At 45.2% G+C, this 24,294-nt stretch overlaps 1 protein-coding gene across 1 annotated transcript in view; it reads right to left on the bottom strand.

Annotated features, from left to right (window-relative positions):
• Positions 1-24,294, bottom strand: part of SLC39A8 (solute carrier family 39 member 8) — a 264,221-nt gene that overhangs the window by 15,320 nt on the left and 224,607 nt on the right. The window lies entirely within an intron of this gene.

The following is a 24,294-nucleotide window of genomic DNA, read 5'->3' as shown; positions in this document are numbered from 1 at the left end:
TATATATATATATATGTATATATATATATATATTCACTGAAAAAACCATAGGTTATAGACCATATATAGTTAGGAATTAGCATTTGAAAAACCTTATTTTACTCACACAAAACCATTGAAATTCCATATATAGTTAGTTGCACTAACTATATATCGCGCACCCGCAATCCACTGCTGATCATGTCACATATTACATCATTCATGACATGGTCAGTGACATCACTGATGACATCACTGATGACATCTCAAATGACATCACTGATGACATCACTGATGACATCATCCAGTGACTGTGTGTTTCTGTAAAGTTTAAATATGTTTTAGATATTGAAGAATGAGTAGATGTATAACTGTCTGGACGAAGGATTTAGTAGGTGCATGACTGAATGTATGAGTGAGTGATTAAATGTGTCTCACTGAGTGCATGGGTTAGTGACTAAACTGTCTTAATTTGTGCATCATTATGTCTGTTGTTCTGTAAACTACTGCATGTGTTGATCAGTAGCTATATGATTAACTATATGGGTTATTGATTGATTATCCAAGTATTTGTATGGGAGACTGAGTGTGTGTGTGGCTGGCTGGGAGGTTTGTGACTCTGTTCAGATCAATGTGTACTTGTATCAATGATTGTATAAGAAAGTAAGTATGTGTTACTATATGTTTGAAAATGTAAGGTGCTCTATGTTTAACTGTATAGACAAGAAAATGGAAGTGTGATTGATTCTTTACAGGACTGACTAGGTGTGTGAGTAACTCCATGGATGAGTGGCAGAGTGTGAGTGACTGTATAGGTGTATGAGTGCATATGATAGTGTTGTAAAGATGAGTGATTGTATGTATGAATGATTGTATGGGTGAATGAGTGAATGTGTGTGTAGACGTAGGAATCAGTGAGTACGTATGTAGTAACTAGTATTGGTGTGTCAATGGTTTCAAAAATTATACTCTGTATTTAACACTGGGTGAAACAGAGGTTATATTAAAATGTGAGGAGATGCATTGTATTGTCACATGAATGATATAATCAGTGATGTGGTCATTGATGTCAAATGAGATGTCATCAGTGATGTCATCAGTGATGTCATTTGAGATGTCATCAGTGATGTCATCAGTGATGTCACTGACCATGTCATGAATGATGTAATATGTGACATGACCAGCAGTGGATTGCGGGTGCGCGATATATAGTTAGTGCAACTAACTATATATGGAATTTCAATGGTTTTGTGTGAGTAAAATAAGGTTTTTCAAATGCTAATTCCTAACTATATATGGTCTATAACCTATGGTTTTTTCAGTGAATTTTCAAGGTTTTGTAAATGCTAATTCCTAACTATATATGGTCTATAACCTATGGTTTTTTCAGTGAATTTCAATGGTTTTTTAATACCAAATATCATAAGCTGTCGAATGTCAAGTACGTGGTAAGTGAAAACATTTTCGTGTTTATGCACACTGATCTGCTTTGAATGGTGCCCCCCCCCCCTCATTTCTATTAGGAGTACTCTCTCTTTGCAGATAGTGAAAGGTAGTTAACGCAGGCCTTTGCCCCCGTTGTAATCCGTCGTGCCTGCTTCTCTCTCCATTTGATTGATTGTTATCCAAGTATTTACTGTTTTAGAATTAGTTCTCTTTGGTTCATTCTCTATTTACAAACAAACACAGAGTCGCAATACTCTGTTTAGTCTTTGCAGATAACGAAAAATCGTGTAAAAAAAAAGAAAAAGAATCGAGCAAAATCAGTAGGCCACTAATGGGATCTCTTTTTGACCTTGCTAAAATAGAAACATTAGGAACAACCCCTCATGACAAATACAAAACTAGTGAGATGAACTGAACTCCACACAATGATGGCTGCAAAACAGCTCGGCTCCGCCACCCACCCCGCCCAAAATAACGATAAAGAGCGGCTGCCATGATTGGTTGCGGAATGGCCACAACGGAGCTACGAAATGGTGCTGCTCTCATGCTAACCCCAGCTTCGGTCTGAAACATCCAGAAACACTGTAGACTACCAATTCGATCAGTTCCGGTAGCGCCCCAATGTAACCCGGTAGAGAAGAACTAGCCCTCCCCTCTTTGACTGATGGTTCTTGTTGCCTGTCCCTTCTGTTGTCATTTAACAGAACTATTTAGCCTGCTGAAAGGGGTTGTGTTCCGACCGCTGGTTGGTGGAGACATTTTGACTATATTCTGGACCTGCGTTGTCGCGTAATGCGTCATATGACGCGCCGCGTTAGCGCATCCGGAAGTCATCCGGGGCGCGCAGCGCGTAACGTAAGCATAACAAGTCATGTGACTTGTTAATAAAACTTTTCATTGGTTCATTTTACTTTTCTTATTCTAATGATGAAAGGCTTGGTCATATGACCTAAAAATTACGCTTTTAATTACTTCCGAACATTATTTTCTCTTAAATAGATGTTATAATGTTCCAGGCTAATGTACTTTCCCGGAAATTTTACAACTGTCCTGCAAGTAAAATATATTCTTTTTTCGAGAAAAAGAGCGTTTCTTCGTCCCATGACGGAGCCGATGAGCAAAAGAGGGTCGACCTGCTGTCTTAGTCGCCGATACGCCTGAATATGAGATTCTTATCGATCACTTTATGTTGCAGGAATAGAAAACACAACAGCCCTTGACCATTTATCTTTACTGCGTTCCTTCGTATTATACCTTTTACCCTTCATGTAATTGGTCTGCTTTATTTCACTTGCCTTTTAATGATTCTAAAACAGTGACTATTATTAAAAACTTTACCAATGTATACACTACTACCATGTTTTCTTTTAAAAACCTTTATTGTGAAAATTTCATTATACAAATACGAGCCTATAACCACGTGGGCCTGCCACGGAGCAAACTGTAATCGTATATGATGAATAGACATTTACACTGTAGAGGAACGTAACGGGCGGGCCATTAGGTTGCAAAAACTAAGGTGTCTAACAGTTACGGAATCGGTGGACGTACATTTTATAATTAAAATACGACAGGGCCAGTTACAATAAAATTATCTAGATATACATTTGCGGGCAAGTACCATGGGTGACGTTAATTCGAATTTTCAACAGTACAGTAATCAATAACACATCAGAACTTAATATCAATAGGGATGTCGAAATATTCAATCAATTCTCGTCCCCGCCCGCCATGTGCTTCAAAACTGCATACGTATCTCGTGATTTCAAGGTTCTGCAACCAGTACACAACAAGGAGTTACGAGTCCCATTCATTCCAGCGCCATTTTGGGCGAGGACGGGCAGGTCCAGGATATAGTCAAAATGTCTCTACCAACCATCGACTATGATGATGTTCATATGCTGTATTTATTAGAGTAACACTCATCTGCCCACATGAAATTAATTTACCACAATCTAAACATGTCATTTTAATCTTTCCAAAGTTCTTCTAAATATTTGGGACCGTTTCCCTTGCCTCTGAAGCTCTCAGTGCCACTTCTTTGATGAATGTACTAGCAGGTCAGGGGTTCTCCTCCAAATCTCTCTTTTATGCAGCACTATAATTAATTGGTGCCACCTCTCCATATGACGATGCATGGTATAGTTACCACAACTATATTTTTTTTCGGTTCCTCTGGAGAGTTCATCGTGGCAGATGAAGCGTGTAACATACCGGGCATTTACCTTTTTTTGCATGTACAGGAAAGGAAAAAAAAATCGAGCGTCCGAGTTCTAAGGTGTCCCAGGACAATTTTAGTGGACCAGGCCCAAATCCAAAGAACAGGCCGCCATTTTGAGAGTCCTTTTGCAGCCGCCTGTCGCTGTAGCATCAAGAGCAGCCGAAACTCAGCTGAATGGCAACTGAAACGGTAAATGGGCGCCACACTACATTTCAGCATTGTAGGATGACCACACCAGTACAGCAACTTGCTAGACATCACCTCGGTGCCATCCGGATCTCGGCGCCCCACTGCAGATGAAGTGCCTCTCAACTATGAAACCACCACGGTGACATCCGGATCTTGGCGCGTTGTGCTGCCTTCGGCCTATTCGCACATCGGTCCGCTACTGACGCCATCTCACAGGCTAATGGGGTGACCCACGCCGAGTTTCAGCATTGTAGGATGACCACACCAACTTGCTAGACATCACCTCGGTGCCATCCGAATCTTGGCATCTCAACGCCTAGTGGTATCTTCCATACAGAAAATATTGTTACGCTGCCTTTGGCCCCATTCGCACATCAGTCCGCAACTTAGACATCACCTCGATGCCATCCGGATCTTGGCATCTCAGCGCCTTGTGGTGTCAGTCAGAAAATATTGTTGCGCTGCCTTTGGCCCCATTCGCACATCAGTCCGCTACTGACACCATCTCACAGGCCAATAGGGCGCCCCACGCCGACTTTTACCATTGTACGATGGCCACACCAGTGGCACAACTTGCTAGACATCACCTCGGTGCCATCCGAATCTTGGCATCTCAACGCCTAGTGGTATCTTCCATACAGAAAATCTTGTTACGCTACCTTTGGCCCCATTCGCACATCGGTCCGCAACTTAGACATCACCTCGGTGCCATCCGGATCTTGGCATCTCAGCGCCTTGTGGTGTCTTCTACTCCGAAAATATAGTAGAAAATATTGTTGCGCTGCCTTTGGCCCCATTCACACATCAGTCCGCTACTGACACCATCTCAGAGGCCAACAGGGCGCCCCACGCCGACTTTTACCATTGTACGATGACCACACCAGTGCCACAACTTGCTAGACACCACCTCGGTGCCATCCAGATCTTGGCATCTCAGCGCCTTGTGGTGTCTTCAAATCAGAAAATATTGTTGCGCTGCCTTTGGCCCCATTCGCACATCGGTCCGCTACTGACGCCATCTCACAGGCCAACGGGGCGCCCCACGCCGACTTTCAGCATTGTAGGATGGCCACACCAGTGCGGCAACTTACTAGACACCACCTCGGTGCCATCCGGATCTTGGCGCGTTGTGCTGCCTTCGGCCTATTCGCACATCGGTCCGCTACTGACGCAAACTCACAGGCCAACGGGGCGCCCCACGCCGACTTTCAGCATTGTTGGATGGCCACACCAGTGCGGCAACTTACTAGACACCACCTCGGTGCCATCCGGATCTTGGCACGTTGTGCTGCCTTCGGCCTATTCGCACATCGGTCCGCTACTGACGCACACTCACAGGCCAACGGGGCGCCCCACGCCGACTTTCAGCATTGTTAGATAGCCACACCAGTGCGGCAACTTACTAGACACCACCTCGGTGCCATCCGGATCTTGGCGCGTTGTGCTGCCTTCGGCCTATTCGCACATCGGTCCGCTACTGACGCAAACTCACAGGCCAACGGGGCGCCCCACGCCGACTTTCAGCATTGTAGGATGGCCACACCAGTGCTGCAACTTGCTGGACACCACCTCGGTGCCATCCGGATCTTGGCGCGTTGTGTTGCCTTCGGCCTATTCGCACATCGGTCCGCTACTGACGCCGCCTCACATGCCAACGTATTTTCTCCGCATTTTACACCCTATGCCGCATAACAGGTCATGTGACTTGTTTATAAAACTTTTCATTGGTTCATTTTACTTTTGGTTTCCTAATGATGGAAGGCTTGATCATGTGACCTAAAAACAACACTTTTCATAGGATGAAAACTTTTTTTTTTCCCAAACGATGAAAGCCCCACCTTGTTTCTGGATGTTTCAGACTGAAGCTGGCGTCAGCATGAAAGCACCACCATCTCGTAGCTCAGTCGTGGTCATTCCGCGAGCAATCATGGCAGCCGCTCCCCACCAGAAGCCTGCAGGAGTCGGAGCCCCCAAAACTTTTGATGAATTCTCAAGGCGGAGGGGACGCTTTCGAGAATGGGGTCCAAGACCTAGCAGACAAGCGTCCGATTTCCAAGGTGTCCCAGGGCCATTTCAGTGGACCAGGCCCAAAAAGGAAACAGCCTGCCGCCATTTTGAGAGTCCTGTGACAGCCGCCTATCGCTGCACCGCAAGAGTGGGCGCAACTCAGCTGAATTGCGGCTTTTGACACAGTGGACCAAAAACGGACAGAATGGCAACTGAAACGGTAAAGGGGCGCCCCACTACAACAGATGACACTCCACCTGGAGAGGCCCGTTCACGCCGCCTCCCCCGGGGCGCTCCACGCCGTTATTCGGAGCAGCATTGTAGGATACCAAAACCAGTGCGGCAACTTACTGGACATCACCTTGGTGCCATCGTTCTGCTGCCTTGGAACTATTCGCGCAACAGTTTGCTACTGATGACCCACCCCCCGCGACGCCCCATGCCGTTATTTGCTGGGTGGCAACTTACTAGACATCACTTTCGTGTCATCTAGATTTCGGCGCGTTCTGCTGCCTTGGAACTATTCGCACAACAGTTTGCTACTGATGACCCACCCCCCGCGACGCCCCACGCCGGAAATCTGGACGTTGTGCTGCGTTGGGACTATTCGCACAGCCGACCGCTACTTCGTTTTTTTTCCCTAAAAATGTTTATATGTTATTACTATTTTTGTTTTCTTGTATATATTTATAAATTATTAAAGTTTTATAATCTTACTACTTTGTCGGAGTGCTATATATTTTTAATGTGACACATAATTGTAAAAACTTTGATGTACAAACAGTCATCCCTGGAATCTTCCGCTTCAGGCTCGGTCCCCTCCCCAATCACAATACAGGATGGTTTTCAGATAATAGCAACGCTTCTGCTGTGACGGATCTCATCGAGTGTGGGCCTTGATCTACTATAACTCCTTTGAAGAGGGGTGATTCTTTACAGCTGTGGCCATAAACTACATCTGCAGGGCTAGCTGATACCCTAGGACCAGCCTGGACAATCGGACACAGAGGAAAAGGAGTGTCAGAGGGTGCGGTAGTGAATAGGGCGAACGGGAGGTGTCGGGCGGGCACAGGGTGTGATTCTCAGGGAACAGCAGCGCAGATGGGGGAGGTTTATTACCCATGCATAAGACAGAGAGCGGGGGTGACCACTGCCTGGGGGAGATGCTTGCGAGGGTGGGGAGCCATGCTAAGGATCGACAGCGTGCACAGAGTGGGTCTGGTCAAGGCATCTAAAATGGCTGCCGTGCACGACAAAAGTGTGGCATTTGAAAAAAGACAAGATGGCGCAGACAATGTTTTTCAACACTTCCTGATTTCCTTCGAATCGAACGTTAACAGACGTTGGGGCATATTACCAAAGTTAAGCGATATTTATCCCTAACGATGCTTAGCAACGATTTTTTTACCGTCAGAAATTATCGCAGATAAACCTTGCTATTATCAAGGTTTATCGGAAATACGATAAAAAACGACCGCAATGCATTAATATCGCTGAAAACTCAGCGATATTCATGCATTACCGAGCTAATGCTCTTAGCCATGTTATCCACCTCCCATTGGATAACATGGCTAAGAACTGCTCAGGGCAGGTGGTAGCTTTTGGAGATATTCGCCCTTATCTCGAATATTTCCAAAAGTTGATAATAGGAGATAGCGATGTTAGCGACTGTTTCCAGTCGCTAACATCTTGGCATGCCCACTTTGCATGTCATTAGTGATAAATATCACTCACATGCAAAGTGGGGCCCAAGATGGTCGCTATCTTCTACTAGCCGTCGCTAACTGGTGTTAGCAACAGCTAGGTAATACACATATAATTTTATCTCCGCGAAGCGGAGCGCTGTTACAGATATATATCTTGTTTCTGAACGTTAATTTCTCAAAATGCACTGAAGCACATATATTGAGACCTAGCAAAGGCACATCGGGCTACCAGTCCCTACAATTTTGCCAAGTTTCGTGCAAATCCATTCAGCTGTTCGATCCTACCGAGAGACAAGATGGCGGCCGCTACGGACTGTTTGGAATGTTTACAGACACCGGAGAGCCAATCAGCTTCGCTTCGCAAAGCTCCGTAACGCGAAAAGTACGCGAAGCGGTGCGCTGTTACAGATATATACCTTTTTTTGAACGTTAATTTCTCAAAATCCACTGGAGCACATATATTGAGATCTAGCAAAGGCACATCGGGCTACCAGTCCCTACAATTTTGCCAAGTTTCGTGCAAATCCATTCAGCTGTTCGATTATTATTATTTTTATTTTTTTTTGCCCCGCGGGGCCCTTTTAAAACCTCCACATCAAACCTAGGGGGTGAGCGACAATGTACTATGCCCCCTTATGGTCATTTGCCCCTTCGCTTTGGCCTCCTCTTGTCTCTCGATCCTACCGAGAGACAAGATGGCGGCCGCTACGGACTGTTTGGAATGTTGACAGACGCCGGAGAACCAATCAGCTTCGCTTCACAAAGCTCCGTTGCGCGAAAAGTACGCGTAGCGGAGCGCTGCCCGGTCCGCTGTTACAGATATATATCTTTTTTTATACGTTAATTTCTCAAAATCCACTGTAGCACATATATTGAGACCTACAAAAGGCACATCGGGCTACCAGTCCCTACAATTTTGCCAAGTTTCGTGCAAATCCATTCAGCCGTTCGGGCTAAAAGTGAGGCCAACCGCCCTATGGAAAACTCAATGTTAAAAACACGTTTTGGGACCCCCCTTTTTTCTCGGCCCCCCCTTGACGAACCCCCCCAAATTTTCAAGGGCTACTCAGAAACAAAATGTGCCATTTTCCTGAAAATTTCAGCCAATTCCGTCCACAAACGCCAAAGTTATTAGACATAGAATTTTCAAAAATCCCATAGAGAAAAAATCCTAACTATATATACCTACTGGCGACCGCCAGTAGGTAATATATATATGTATATATATATATATATATATATATGTATTCACTAAAAAAACAAATGTTACAGGGACATTATGGTTAGGTTCAGATTTTACACACAGAAAACCCTACAAATTCAGCAGCAGTTATACTTATTTCAAGTAACTATACCTCATGACCTAAGGTAACTATAACTTGCAACCCCGCTATGCACAGCTTTCTCATCAAGAATTTCACTGCAAATGCTGCAGTGATTTTATCCATGATGACATAGATGATGTCATGAGTAATGTAATATGTAGGATAATTGGGAGTGCATGGTGAGGGTGAATGTTAGTGTTACCTTACGGTTACCTTACGGTTACAGTTACCTTACAAGTTATAGTTACTTGAGATAACTATAAATTCTGAATTTCTATGGTTTTGGTGGAAAATCTGAAACAAGCTATAACGTCCCAGTAACCTTTGGTTTTTAGTGACTTTTTCAAGGCTTTTTTCATTCTAATTCCTAACTATAACACCCCTGCAGCAACCTTTGTTTTGTTTTCAATATATATTACCAGTTATAGTTAGGTCTGCTTTTCCACAGACTGAGAGTTTTTAAGTTTGCTAATAACTTTGGACCCGTTTGAGGAATCTTTACGAAACTATCCCCCCAAAAAATTCATACACCTCAGCTCCTTCCTGGAATGTTTCGGGGTGATCCATTTGGTGGGGGCAGAGAAAACTGGGGTCCCAAAGTGCAAAACCCCCATGCTTTTCCATAGACTTCTTTAGACAAGGCTATAGCAAAAACTACTGAACAGTATGATACCAAATTCGGCAGGAGGCTAGATCTTGGTCCGCAGATTGTGCTTTTTGGGAATTGGTGTAAATCTGTGCAGTAGTTTTTGAGATATGAAGGGGGAAAAAATTGTATATTTTGGCAGTTTGGCTCGAAGAGTCCTGCGGGTGTCCTGCGAGAGCACAAAATAAAAAATGGAGGACTATGATTGGTCAAGAGGCCAATTTTTCCTCTGACCCTTCATGCTCTCATGGGAGCCTCTCTGCTGGAGTGTTAGAAATGAAATGGTCGCCATTACTGTTTACTGTGAAAAATTGGTGGTTCTGTGGAAATTAAGTAAAAAAGCTATACAAGGGGGTAGACGAAAGGCATGCTGTTCCCTTAAATTTAGAGAGGAGGTGTCTAAGGGATAACTACTGTGAAGATAATAAATGTATATTGTTTTTAACTAAATTTTATGAACTTGTGGGACTCTTACGTTATCGTGAATAGTAAAAAGGAGTAGATGAGTTTCAATACAAGGAAAAGGAAAGCATCTTGTGGTCCTTGCTTTTGAAAGGAAGTGGTAAGAGATAAGTACTGTGATAATTAAAAGGTTATATCTTTTTTATTCAAATGTTACAATCTCGCAAGACTCTCGCAATATCATTTAAAAGTAGGAAGCAGTAGGTGATGTTGGAATATACTCAGCTATGCACATTTGTTACTGTATGAAGGAGTCTTACTGGTGATGGTGTTTGTCAGACTGTACTATTTATACTCATTGGTTTGAGAAGAGTTGTGAGTAGAGTTAAGGCTCATCAGAACATCCTACTATGCACAACCATCATCTAGGAAAGAGGTCTGAAAGGAGAGCCCAGTCCCTCCCCTTACCCTACTATGCACACCTATCATTACAGAGAGAGGTCTCAGCAGAGAGACCAGTCCCTCCACACACCCTACTATGTGCACCTATCATCTGAGGGAGAGGTCTGAAAGGAAAGGAAAGTCCCTCCCCACACCCTACTATGCACACCCGCCATCTGATCGAGAGGTCTGAAATGAGATGCCAGTCCCTCCACACACCCTACTACGCACATGACAGGGGGATGGGTTGCATTTCCGTATGGTAAATAAGTATTACTTTATGTTAAAAAAAGACCATTGAAATTCACTGAAAAAAACAAAGGTTAAAGTAATGTTACACCTAGGTGTGATAAAAAAATCTGTTTTTGTTTTAAAAAAAGCTTAGCTATCGACTGAAAAAAATGAAAGCTTAAAGTAACGTTATAGTTAGGTGAATTTCTCAGGGACAACATTAACATTTTTAACTAAAAACAACTCAGAAATTAACCGGTTATAGTTAGCAGCACTAACTATAACCTGCATTCCTGTCATGCACTGCTTATGACCTCACAGATGACATCACTCTTGACATAGTCTATGACACCATTTGTGATATCACTGATGACATCTCAAATGTCATCATTGATGTCTTCACTGAGGACATCATGCAATGAGTGTGCAAGTTTGTTTGACAATTTGCATAGTGGCCAGTAACTACCATATTACGTTTCTACATAACTTTGTACAGCTTGGGTATAGCTAATAGGTGTACGTGTTTACAGAACGCATGTGCTTCTAATGCACCATAGTTGTGTTGAGGTATTGAAGACTTAATATATGTTTGATTTCAAGAGTAACTCTGTGTGCACCAACAGTTTACTTGTATTCATTATGCTACACACAACTTTTTGGTTCTGAATAAAACGTTTCCAACATGAGAAAGATTCTACGTAGTAGATATTAACATTTGCAAGCACCCTTGAGTTATTAGAGAGAATTGTGTCACCATTATAATTTAAATTTAACATGGAAGAGTGGGCACACCAGGTACTAACTGTGGTATGTGTGCTTGTTTTTGTTTAGAAGAAGGGCAATATGCACATTTTTCACCTCATTATGAAGGGTGCAGGTAGTATGATCTTTAGCACCTTCAGAGCTTTGTTATTTTTAGCAAATAGTGTCTTTTTTGACAGCTGTGGCATAGAATGTACACTGTTCTTAGTAGATTATTTTGAATACCCTGTGGTGCATTCCTCTTGAGATTTGCACTGCTCGCAAACAGTGTGGTATAGAATGAACTCCCTTCAAAGAGTAAACACTGTTTACAGTACTCATTTCCCTACTGATATGAACTTTATTTCCTAATGTAGGTTTGGTGTATGTCACAGGTTTGAGACAGATAAAAGTTGCCCTGTCACAATGAGGGTTTCCCAATTAATCTGTGGTTGATACTTATTGTGAACTATACTACGTATAACTTTTTCCCCGGCCGTCCGACGTCACAGTGGGCATGTGCGTTGGACGGCCAGGGGCCATCCGAAATACGCACGCTTCTTTTTTTCCGCACCGCGTCGGAATGTCCCCTGTGGCGAAGCGGATAAAGACAAAGCAATTTATACAGCAATATGCGGGAAAATTAAGCTTGGGTGATGTAATCTGTGATGCCATCAATGATGCCATTTGAGATGTCATCTGGGATGTCATTAATGATTTGAGAGAACATGTCATGATTGATGTTATGACATTAGGTCTAAACTTAGAGTTCAGGTCTAAAGTTAGACTTCAGGTCTAAAGTTACTCTTCAGGTCTAAATTTACCTTTGTGAATCAGGCCCTGTGTCTTCTAATGAAATCTATGTGATTCTGTCACAAAATACCTATCTGGAGGCATTAATACAAAGTAATAGTAAACTACCCATAAGTGCCTGTTGACTTTAACATATGCTTTTCACAATCAATACATAAGGCCTTTATAGTAACTTTTCATTATAAACAATCAGGCCTTTAACCTTTATCGTTGACCTAATGCATTGCTAACAAGCTTCAAGACAACTATCAAGTATACCAGAATAAAATCACAAATATCTACAAAGCAATATAAAATCCCTACAAAGATAAGCCCATTAAGGATTCCCACAGTGCAAATTATCTGTCACCATTGTTTGTTCGGTTCGGTCACCAATGCCTAAAAACCCTTGCTTTAGCACAATGAAATAAAATTCCACTCTTTAGCCTGTTGTCTTTGACAGCATGTTTTCTACAATGAGTAACTAAGGCTTTGTCATGACTTTTCATTATAAACAGATCACACCAATGTACACAAGGAATGTGACATAATGTTTCATAAAAACCTATAAGGCCTCTAGCCTTTACAAGAGGCTTGATATTATATACAACATGGGTCTATTGAAGTACACATAAGATGGCAACCATCAGACATGCAGTAATAAAATTGCAGATATATACAAATTTCCAGTCTATAAAACAATGTACAACGCCTCTCAATAGGGCCTAACAAGAACCGTCACAATAAAATTCTGTTCCCAGAGTTTGTCAGAGTGAGTGACCAACACTCAACCCCTTCCCTACTATAGTAAGTTGTTAGTATACATTTAAACAAATACTTTTCTACAGCCTGTAAGAAAATGTGATAATAATCCACTGTTAGGGACCTATTTATCATATGCTTTTTACAATAAATAAGTCAGGCCTACTCCCTTTGTAATAAAAGTGATTGTTTGATGTTTAATTTGGAGCACTGTTTTTAAAGGAGTGGGCTTTTGGAAAATGGTGCAGTGGTGACTGTGAGTGTAATGTTGGCAATTTAGTGGAAGTATTGATAAATAAATATACCAAAACTGGTGTATAGTGAGAAAGGAACACTGTAATTAACAATAAATGACTTGAGATGTATAGTATCAGTTGATGTAACCCTACTATACATAGGGACTATCAGTCACTGGGAAGTGCGAGTGTCTAACAGTTTCTATTTCTGGGGCACTATTTTATTTGTTGTGTGTACATGTACAAAGGTCAAATGCAGTCACTCAAAGCGAAAGTATCTAGTGGCTGGAGTGGGCTATCGGTTGATTTATATCTTCTGTTGGGTTGGGTGGGGTATAATTTGAGTGACATGTCAACAGAACAATGGTGAGAGTGTTTATTGGAAGCCCCTTACATGTTTGTCTTTTTGTATAATTTTTTTATGTAACACATGAGGCTGGCAAGACAGCTAAAGCTGTCTTTAGACAGACCTAAAGAACTACAAGGTAGGTTTGACCACTTCTTTATCTCCGTCCATCTCCTAATCTGTTGTATAAATACACCGGCAACATCACAAAGATCTCAGCAAGGTAGAATTTAACAAGCTTTACAAATCAACTAGTCCTTAATCAGCAAACAACGGCAATCCAGAAAGTATAACTTGAATACTAATGGCATAAATCATAGTCTAGGAAGAACAAATAAGAGAGATAGGACCGTGAACAGGCCGTCCTTGTCCCTTGGTAAGTATAGAAAAACAACTTGGACGGACCAATCTAAATGGTTATCCAACACTGCAGTGCCTGGCACCACAAGGGTTTGTTAAAAGATCCCTCAAACACCAATCTAGTTGGTATCTTGCATCATCATCGGGTTCCCAGCTAAGTAGCCGAATGCTACTCAGCTGTGCTGCGGAACCTGGTTACAGTGGAGCTGGTTTTTTGTTTTTTGTTAATGTGATGAAGTGGTGTAATATAAAAATACCTCTAGGGTTCTAACTGATAATTACTTTATTCCCAGTGGCCCGGGGTATATTTAAAAACAATGAGTGGATAATGTTTTAAGACTAGTGATTGGGTCTTCATTATCCCTGGTCTACATGTTTCAGCCCTTTGCAAGATTTAATAGGCTTTCTTCAGGACCTCTCTCACAAAAACTGAAAGGTAAAAGTGAAAAAAGTGAGTGGTAAAACGTTTAAACCACGTGTATACGCATTTCAAGCACACACGCTAAGGTGTGCTGTATATGCTTTGTTGGCTAACCGTAATTTGGGTCCACTGATGGGCATGTACCTGTAAAAGAAAGCGAGACAATACAACACAGTACAACACATGACACATGAAATATGCAAACCGGAATACATTATATGCCATATCCGTGAATCTCTTCATATACCATCACAGTGGTTGCTAAAACACTTAGGCCGATTCCGATCGGAAGGGCTCCTAACGATGGTCGGAGCCCTTCCGACCGAACCGGAACGTGTCGCCCGGATTCCTTTTTGACCAAGCCATTCTGATGGGCTCGGTCGGAAAGGAATCCAACTCGGATTTCCGGATTGCAGACTACAGGCTCGGAGACCCCGTCTGCCGCCCGGAAATCCCTCACTACTCCTCGGTACTCTTTGCGACCGAGGGAGTACGATGGCAGTTTTTCACTGCCTTTTCGTGCTTGTTTTTCTGGCACGAAAAGGCAGTCGTAAACTGTCTTTGGGGGCCCCAGTAGGGCCCCCATGGGTGCAAAGCTGCCGAATGGTGGCCTGGGGGGCACCGATGCTGCCCCTCTGTAGATCCCTGCACCCGGTGGCAGGCACTTTGGGGTGCCGGCCACAGGGATGAACTACACCCCTGCTTTTGACAATGCAGGCATGCATTCCGCTCGGAATGCATGTTTGCATTGTGAAGTATTTGAGTGCGACCAAACCCTGTTCGGTCACATCATACTAGCAGGGCCGTAACCGACGACAGCAGGTCGGTCGGTTACGGCTCCTGACTGATGTCGGACGGACCTGAGTCCGTCCGACATCGGAATAGGCCCCTCAGTGTCAGGTATACGTGTAGGGCCATTCATACATATGTCATGCACTGGTTATTTTCAGTACTTACCATGAACTTGACAAATCAGAAGCTCTTACAGCTGCGTCCACTTCAGCTTCAGAAGAACCACGACCCACCACCACCCGCAGCATGTTCCTCACAGGAGCTGGAGCAAGATCACCGCCGAGCAGCTCACCACCTCCCTCAGTCAGAACCCTCCCCCCAGCACAACGGACCCCAACGAAGCAGCCCGCAACTTCACGCAGTGGCTGACCGCCTGCGCCGCCGACCTCGCGCCACTGAAGAACCCTCCCAGCAGACCCAGAAGCAAGAAAGCCTCCTGGTTCACCGACGAACTCAAGGACTCCAAGAAGAACTGCCGCACCCTCGAGAAAGCCTGGCTCCTCGACCAGACCACAGACAACATGACCGCCCTCAAACAAGCCACCCGCAAGCACCACCAGCTTATCCGCACCACCAAGAAGAAATCACTGAAGGAACGACTGGACAACAACGCCCACGACAGCAAGGAACTCTTCAGCATCGTCAAGGAGTTCTCCAACCCCAGCACCGGCAACAATGACATCACTCCTTCACAAGATCTCTGCGACTCTCTCGCCTCGTTCTTCCACCGCAAGATCGCCGACATCCACAACAGCTTCGGCGCACCATCCACGCACCCAACCGTCGAACCAACGCCCCCCCACTGCCACCCTCCGCACCTGGACCACGGTGACCACCGAAGACACAGCCCGCATGATGAACACCATCCACTCCGGATCTCCAACCGACCCCTGCCCCCACCACGTCTTCAACAAGGCCGACTCCACCATCGCACCCCAACTCCGGAACATCATCAACACCTCCTTCAACACCGCCACCTTCCCGGAGAGCTGGAAGCATGCCGAGCTCAGCGCCCTACTAAAGAAACCAACAGCGGACCCCAACAACCTCAGGAACTTCCACCCCATCTTGCTCCTCCCTTTTCCTGCCAAAGTCATAGAGAAGACCGTCAACAGACAGCTTGCCGCCTTCCTTGAGACGAACGGATCCCTTGACCCCTCGCAGTCCGGTTTCCGAGCCAACCACAGCACCGAGACCGCCCTCATCGCAGCCACCGACGACATCAGAACCATGCTCGACAACGGGGAAACAGCGGCCCTCATCCTCCTGGACCTCTCTGCAGCGTTCGACACTGTCTGCCACCGCACCCTAGTTCAACGCCTCAGCAACATCTGTATCCAAGAGAAGGCACTGGAGTGGATCATCTCGTTCCTCGCCGGAAGAACTCAGAGAGTCCGCCTCCCCCGTTTCAATCCGAGGCCACCGAAGTCATCTGCGGCGTACCGCAAGGATCATCACTCAGCCCCACCCTCTTCAACGTCTACATGAGACCTCTTGCAGCCATCGCACGCCAACACAACCTCAACATCATCTCCTACGCCGACGACACCCAACTGATCCTCTCCCTCACCAGAGACCCCGCCACCACCAGAACTAGCCTACACGAAGGGATGAAAGACATCGCCGAATGGATGAAGAGCAGCCACCTGAAACTGAACTCAGACAAGACAGAAGTCCTCATCCTGGAACCATCGCCCTCCACCTGGGACGACTCCTGGTGGCGCCCCGCCCTGGGCACCACTCCCAAGCCAACTGACCACGCACGCAACCTAGGCTTCATCCTGGACTCCTCCCTCTCGATGACCAGACAAGTCAACACCATCTCCTCATCATGCTCCAACACCCTCCGCATGCTCCGCAAGATCTTCCGATGGATCCCGACCGAAACCAGGAAGACGGTCACCCAGGCACTCGTCACCAGCCGACTGGACTATGGAAACACCCTCTACGCCGGAACCACAGCCAAGCTACAGAAAAGACTCCAACGCATCCAGAACGCCTCCGCCCGACTCATCCTGGACATCCCCCGACGCAGCCACATCTCCGGCCACCTGAGGGACCTGCACTGGCTCCCCGTCAGCAAGAGGATCACGTTCAGGTTCCTCACCCACGCGCACAAGTCTCTCCACGACCTAGGCTCCAAGTACCTCAACGACTGCCTGACCTTCTACACGCCCACCCGCCAGCTACGTTCTACAAGCCTCGCCCTCGCCGCCATACCACGCATCCGAAGAGCCACCGCCGGAGGAAGATCCTTCTCCTACCTAGCGGCCAAGACATGGAACTCCCTCCCCATCCACCTTCGGCTGACCCAGGACCATCTCGCCTTCAGGAGACAACTCAAGACCTGGCTGTTCGAGCAATAGCGGACCCTTTTCCCCCAAGCGGCTTGAGACCCTTCCGGGTGAGTAGTGCGCTATACAAATGTTATGATTGATTGATTGATTGATTACAAACACTCCACAATCGCATCCACAACATTGCAAAACTACCACTATGTTTTACTATTTTGGTTAGCCTTAAAGCACAGAGGGGCATAGTTACAAAAAACATTATCAGAGAGCAGTGCTACGTCAAATTTGGCAATGCCACGATATGCCATTTTCTAAACGCAGGGAAGCACCGTATTCACAAGAATACGGTGCACCCCTCAGTTTCTCCTAGCTCTGGCGCAGAACAAACTGCCTAGTGTCAGTGCACACACTCTTCTGTAATGTTGCAAAGGTGCAGGGGCGATTGGGAAACCTTCCTGCACATAAACAACCAATAATGGTGACTTGCTCTTTCTATGTGTGCTGCAAAATGCAGCACACATATAAAGAGGAAAAAACGAGGAGAAATTATTAATTTCTCCTCATATCCCCATTCTAAGACCAGGTATTATGTGGACTTCGTTTTTTCCGCTTCTTCAGTCGTGTAAATCTGGGGCAGTGGAGTCTAAAAGCAATAGGTGTTGCGGTGGAACGCCCACTGCAACACCCACTGCACGCCCCTTTGCCACAGTGGACTGCCGTGGAAAGGGGCATATTTACAAGGTAAGCCATGTTAAGTGGACTAGGGCCACCTTGTAAATGAGGGGAAGGCTGCAATGCCACCGGAGCATACAAAATAGTGACGATTCAGTGGCGAAAGGGGCTTGTAAATATTCCCCTCTTTGGCTTTGGCTTTGGCTATAAAAAAACTCCTTGTGGTTGACAGAGAAAGTCCCCAAGTCAGTTGACACACAGAATAGACCCCTTTCTTCTAAAGAACCCCAATTAGGCACTCTATTTCGGGCCACCTTTTGACCAATTTAAAATTGACTGCACCCTAGCATAATACTAGATGAAGTAGTATAGTATCACCTACAAGAAAATGCTGAATAACATCAACTGCTGCATGACTTCCAGAAATTAAGTCAACCTACAAGAGGGATGGAGTTAGCTCTGACTGAGAGCTTCTCATCATGCCTGACGAATACCAACAGGTTGCACTGATTTCCTGACCTCTCAGCAGCTTATGTCACGATCAACAATTGCAAAAAGAACAATGGATGAACAGAATGCAGAACAATGTGATACATTCACCCCAGTACAGAGATCTGGGTCTAAATCCATAGTTTTTTTTCTCACATTCCATTCCAGTTTGGACCCAGCCATATGCAAATCAGTCTTTACCCTGCGCCCAATGGGAACAGTCCAGCCCGAACTGCCAGGCCAGGTCCTCCCTGGACTGGAAACAAGCATCCTAGGACCGGTTTCGGGCTTTCAGTCCTCATCAGCCAGGATAGCTTGACACCAGTGGCATGGAGAGCACAGGACCCACGCCTGGGCATACCCGTCCCCCTCAGGGTGACAAATGCAAAAAGAACAATTGATGATGTGACAGTGGTCGAAGTGGGGAAAAAAAGTAGGGGAACTGTGGGCGGAGAATCAGAGGGCTGGAATAACCTGAGGATTGGATCAGTTGGCGGAGTTAGAGGTGTGGCCAGGATGCGCAAAACATCCCAATCTTTAGTTTTTGTGTGGCATTTCACTGACCAGTTACAGCTTATTATGTTATGTAATTCAACCAATGGATACACATGATTATTTAACAAATAATATGAGCTATTGACATTAGAAACATACTCCACTTTGGGAATTTATTTTAATCACAGAATGTCCCAAAAATGCTTAAAAGTGGAAGCACGAGCCATTTGTTTCAGAGCCATGGAGTTTCTGTCGTCAGCAATATACACAGAGACAATTAATTTTACGTGTGTAAATGACTGTATAGGAAATGTTACATAAGACAAAGGACTACAAGGTGTAGGAGTCACATGATAACCATACTAGTAGACAGTATAGTTTAATAGTGATTGGCCTGGAGAAACACAAACTCAGAATTTAAAACTAATACCATGATTCGGGGTTCTCTTTAAAAATCATTATTGATTTGTATAAAAAATAACACTTTTTGCAACATTAGGATAATCAAAGGCTTAGGGAAAAAAACATAACGCTCTAGTTTATACCTTGCAGTTTGTATGCAGCTCTTAGATGAAAGTTAATAGCTCACTGTTCTTTGTTAGGATTTTAACTTATAAACTGCAAGCAGCAAAAGGATCTCACTGACAAAAGCAGTAACCCACTGACCTATTTACAATATGTGCCCTTTGTGATGGGCCTGGTACATTTTCTTTGCAGCAGGCACATTAACCCTCTGTGCTATCTTTCCATGAGTCAAAACTTCCACTAGACAAATCTCCGATCTCGCTCTAGGAAGAAGTTTATACATCAGAGTTATCATGACGTTTTTATTATTGCCAAAAATAGCTGGCGGCCACGAAAGAGGCAGCAAGTGCTTTTAAAACCATAATATACGACGCCCCCACTCAAAGTCAGCGCCCGTTGTGGTCACACCAGTCGCACCGCCCTAGAGCCAGCTCGTCTCAGGGGTCCTGTGACCTCAGTGACAGAGTCACTGTTGCTCTAGGGTCTGCTACTTCGTAGGCCTGCCCGCAAGACTGGAGGTGAACTTCAGTATGGATTGTGGTGGGCAAGCCTTCAAGGTGAACCCACACTTGCCACTGCTAGGGTCCACCTGCTGGTGCTAACACACCAGGGCTTTTCTGGTTCCTTCTAAGGTCTGGCATGGGAATGTGCTCCCTCAGGAAAATGGTCTGGGGGACTGTTCATGAAGGCTGACCCTGGTTCCCCAGTTCTAAATTTGGCAGCTCTGCCCCCAGTTCTACATCTGCTCCCTCACTGAACACCATACTGCCCCACTGAGAGAAACTCATACTGCCTTCAGCTACAATCCAATTTGACCTGCTATAAATAACTGGATGCGACTCAATTCAAATTACACACTAGGCAAGAGCAATATGCTGCCTAAAAAAAAGGTAACAACATCCTGGAAAAAGCAAACACTCATAAGGAATGAAAGATTTAATAAAGCATGTAAAATGTAAGCAGGAACATGGTGAACTTAACGCTTTTACAGTCATTATTCAGAAATCAAGTATTTTTGCCTGAAAAGTTAAGGACATAACTACAGGGCCCAGAAAGGACCCATTTCAATGTCCACTGCTTATATGCTTACAAAACGTAAGCAGTATGGTTTCAAAAGACCACATTTGTGAACACAAAGCCGCCGTACACATTTCGTTTTCCAATCCACCCATCAACCAGGTATTGCAGTACCTCCAGGCAGGGCCGGTCCTAGGATTTTCGGGGCCCTGGGCAAAAGGGAATGTGGGAGACCCCTGAAATCTACATAAGTGACACCTACTGATCTCAGGGAAGCTGCTTTGTGCAGACTCCACTTGGGCCGCAGCTCCTCTTCTCAGCCACCCCAAGCAACTCTTGCACAGCCCATTTCGAACTGAAGGTGTGAGAATTACTTGGGGGCTGAGTTAAACCTGTGTGGGTTAAAGTGCTGACAATGGGTGCCCTGCCGAGTCTCTGAACTGGCTGCCTGAGAGGTGTACCCTACCCTAGGCCTTCCCACACCATCCCTTAGAGGCCCCAGGAGGGGGGGCCCCTTCTCATGAACCCGGTTGTGAAGCATTTCTTTCACTCTGATCGGCAGACATACACGAGGACTAGTGGGGTGTTAATTGCCATTGTCGGGGGGGGGCCCATCCGGCAGGCAGAGTGCCAGGCCCTGGGCAGCTGCCCACACTGCCCAAGCCTAGCGCCGGCCCTGCCTCCAGGTAGGAGGTACTGGAGGAAAACAATGCTGTTCAAAGAAAGACAAGAACACAAAAGTATCGCTTTACTGGCAAACTCTGTAAAGTGGCGCTAATGTGTTGGGGTTTGAAAAACATTATCTGGCTACTTTAAGAACACTCCATCTTGCTTTATTTAATTATTTTTCAGAGTTTGAACATTTTATTTCCGAGGCTACACTTTGGAATAGAAAAATGTCAAAACGGCATTTCCAGCAAAAGTGGTTTTCCTTTTTTGCATCCATTTCACAGGGGTACAAATGGACGACAGGAAGAGATGGTGAGAACCATTTCCTGATTCATGATTTTCGGAAAAGTGAGGAGTTAGACAGAACGAGAGGGAATAGGAGTAAGAAAGAGGGGGCAGCTGCCAGCGGCAGAGCAGAAGCGGACACCTTCCTTTTCTTGCCTGGGCAGGAAGTAAGAGACACAGACCTTTTCCTTCTGTGCTCCCCGCCCGTCCACGAACAGAATATTTCTGATGTCCAGGGACGCATGTTCATAATAAAAAAGTAGGGGAACGGAATCTACAGAATTAAAGAAGTAGGGGCACGCCGTGCCCTGCCGTTCCCACCCACTTCGACCATGGATTCAAGACAGCCTGGCTGATGAGGGTTATGAACCCCAAACTGGTCCCATGATGCTTGTTTCCGGCCCAGGGAAGACATGGCTTGCCAGTTCGGGCTGGACTATTCCCATGAGGCACAGGGTTAGGCTGATTTGCACATGGCCATGTCTGAACTGGGTGACGGAGTGAGCTAAAGAATGATGATGAATTAAACCCAGATCAGTTGACTGGGGGTGAGTGCTTGCAATGTTCATCACTCCGTCCATCATCCCCTTTGGTTTTGCTAAGTTCGCCCTAAGTTGGCAGGGTATGCCGAGACGTGGGTCCCTTGCTCACTTTGCCACTGGATTCAAGACAGCCTGGCTGATGAGGGTTATGAACCCCAAACCGGTCCCATGATGCTTGTTTCCGGTCCAGGGCAGACATGGCTTGCCAGTTCGGGCTGGACTGTTCCCATGAGGCACAGGGTCAGACTGATTTGCATATGGTCATGTCTGAACTGGAGTGGTGGAGTGAGCTAAAGAATGATGATGGATTAAACTCAGATCAGTTGACTGGGGGTGGGTGCTTGCAATGTTCAACACTCCATCCATCATTCCCTTTGGTTTTGCTAAGTTCGCCCTAAGTTAGCAGGGTATGCCGAGACGTGGGTCTCTTGCTCACTTTGCCACTGGATTCAAGATAGCCTGGCTGATGAGGGTTATGAACCCGAAACCGGTCCCAGGATGCTTGTTTCCCTTCCAGGGAAGACATGGCTTGGCAGTTCGGGCTGCACTGTTCCCATGAGGGTCAGGGTAAGACTGATTTGCACATGGCCATGTCTGAACTGGGGTGGCAGAGTGAGCTAAAGAATGATGATGGATTAAACCCAGTTCAGTTTATAGGGGGTTAGTGCTTGCAATGTTCAACACTCCATCCATCAACCTCTTTGGTTTTGCTAAGTTCGCCAAAGTTGTCAGGGTTTGCCCAGACGTTGGTCCCTTGCTCACTTTGCCACTGGATTCAAGATAGCCTGGCTGATGAGGGTTATGAACCCGAAATCGGTCCCATGTTGCTTGTTTCCGGTCCAGGGAAGACATGGCTTGCCAGTTCGGGCTGGACTGTTCCCATGAGGGTCAGGGTAAGACTGATTTGCACATGGCTATGTCTGAACTAGAGTGGCGGAGTGAGCTAAAGAATGATGATGGATTAAACCCAGATCTGTTGACTGGGGGTGAGTGCTTGCAATGTTCAACACTCCGTCCTTCATCCCCTTTGGTTTTGCTAAGTTCGCCCTAAGTTGGCAGGGTATGCCCAGATGTGGGTCCCTTGCTCACTTTGCCACTGGATTCAAGATAGCCTGGCTGATGAGGGTTATGAACACGAAACCGGTCCCAGGGTGCTTGTTTCCGGTCCAGGGAAGACATGGCTTGGCAGTTCGGGCTGGACTGTTCCCATGAGGCATAGGGTCAGACTGATTTGCATATGGCGATGTCTGAAGTAGGGTGGCAGAGTGAGCTAAAGAATGATGATGGATCAACAATGGCACGAGGTTGTCAAAACTTAAAGAGGTGTTCAGGACAACCAACTGTGCACAAAATTAGATCAATTCATTTAATCTGGTTTCAAAGTCCATAAGTTTGCATGGGTTCTTAAGAATCATACTGTTGTGGTACACTGTGTGGTGCACCTTACGGCTCCATCTTCTCCCCATTAGTTTATTTGCTACAAGTGCCGCAGTTGCATCTACTGGAGCAACATAAAATCTACTTTGAGGTGTATGCCAACTAAATTGGCATAGAAAAAAACTTTGTCCCAATCCACTATTACCAAATGCGTAGTTCATATCTAACAATGGATTGGAAAAAGCTTTCTCTATCCAAACAAAGCAAAAATGGAAGCCTCACTCTATGGAGGACTATGCTTCAGCTTTTTTCCTTTTAACTGCCCCTAGTTTAGGGTCAGTTCCTGCTACCACTCAGAAAACCAAGAACAGAGGTATCATATTTGTATCATCCCTCTCATGCACCCCACTTATCTACAAAGGCATAATTGGAGGGGGAGGTCGGCATGCAAATTGACATGCTACTAAATGCTTATGGCTCTTCTGCAAACTTTTTTAGATCAGGCTAACAAGCTACTTTGTGATTTGATGATTAAAAGATTGTAAAGTGGCCTTTAAATGCCTAACAAAATAATGGAGTGGACCAGCTCCAAGGGCTCCAAAACCAAGCTGCCAAGATGTGCTGATTTTATGAAAGTATGATCATCCGAAACCAGCTCTGAGACCACTCCAGTGAATCCCAGGTTTTAATGGGATCCATTTTTTTGTACTTTTCTTTTTATTGATGACATAGTTGATACATTACAATCGTTATTGCAAATCATTATACAGAGCAATACATTTACAGTGAGTCATGCTTTATCTCCTTCTAATTCTAGCGTCTTCTATCAGGTAATACTGTTCCTATCTTGTTTTGCTCATTCCGTGATCGAAGTGAAGTGATGGGT

Source organism: Lissotriton helveticus, chromosome 2_1 (genome assembly GCF_964261635.1).
Source record: "Lissotriton helveticus chromosome 2_1, aLisHel1.1, whole genome shotgun sequence".
Lineage (NCBI taxonomy): Eukaryota > Metazoa > Chordata > Amphibia > Caudata > Salamandridae > Lissotriton > Lissotriton helveticus.
The sequence above is the reverse complement of the archived record's forward strand: the minus strand, read 5'-3'. Positions and strand labels throughout refer to the sequence as shown.